This window comes from Myotis davidii, unplaced genomic scaffold, assembly GCF_000327345.1.
Source record: "Myotis davidii unplaced genomic scaffold, ASM32734v1 scaffold608, whole genome shotgun sequence".
Lineage (NCBI taxonomy): Eukaryota > Metazoa > Chordata > Mammalia > Chiroptera > Vespertilionidae > Myotis > Myotis davidii.
In genome coordinates this window covers 1,089,403-1,090,430 of record NW_006300025.1, presented here as the reverse complement: position 1 = coordinate 1,090,430, position 1,028 = coordinate 1,089,403, and positions in this window count along the sequence as shown.

Sequence of the window (1,028 nt, the reverse complement as noted above, 5' to 3'; positions counted from 1 at the left end):
CCGTGGTGGTCAGGGTGCTCTCACATGGGAGGAGCTCTGTTCAGTCACAAGCCAGGCTGATGGCTGCCAGTACAGTGGTGGTGGTGGGAGCCTCTCCTGCCTACTCCGCAGTGCTAAGGATGTCCGACTGCAGCTTAGGTCTGCTCCCTGCTGGCACGTGGGCATTCCCTGAGGGCTGCTGGACTGCCAGAGGGATGTCTGATTGCCAGCTTAGGCCCAATCTCCCAGAGAGCAGGCCTAAGCCAGCATATGGTCACCCCCTGAGGGATCAGACTGTGAGAGGGCACAGGCCAGGCTGAGGGACTCCCTACCCCTGAGTGCACAAATTTTTGTGCACCGGGCCTCTAGTCTATATATAAAAGCCCAAGCGACCAAACAACTGAATGACCAGAATGACTGGAACGACTGGTCAACCAGTCACTATGGCGCACACTGACCACCAGGGGGCAGATACTCAATGCAGGAGCTGCCCCCTGGTGGTCAGTGTGCTCCCACAGCAGGAGCGCTGCTCAGCTGACTGACCCATCCCGGCGGCCCACCAGCCCAGCGGTAGCCACTCACTCCATTGGTAGTCCTGCAGGTCCAATCTCTGGAGAATGGATCAGGCACTGATGGACCAGCACCGCAGGCATGATCTGACAGCGCCCGCAGCCTCCTGGAAATTGGCCTCGGACACCGCAGCTGCTTCCCCTCTCTAGACACTCTGCAAGGAAGAAAGTATATACAAGTGGCCGCCAGGTGGCTCCCGACAACTGGCGCGAATGTCAGCGGGATGGATCTGGATCCCGAGCCAGCAAGGGCATTGCATAGCTCACCGGGAGGGCTGATCGCGTTCTGGACCCCCCACCCTCCTCAGGACCCCACCCATGCACGAATTCATGCACAGGGCCTCTAGTCTGTGTATAAATATGTATAAACATATATAGAAAAGATACTAGAAATGCGATTGAGAATGGCAATAGTTTCATTTTTTATGAAAAGATGGCATTCAAATAATACTTATATAATAATAAAAAAAAAACCCCACA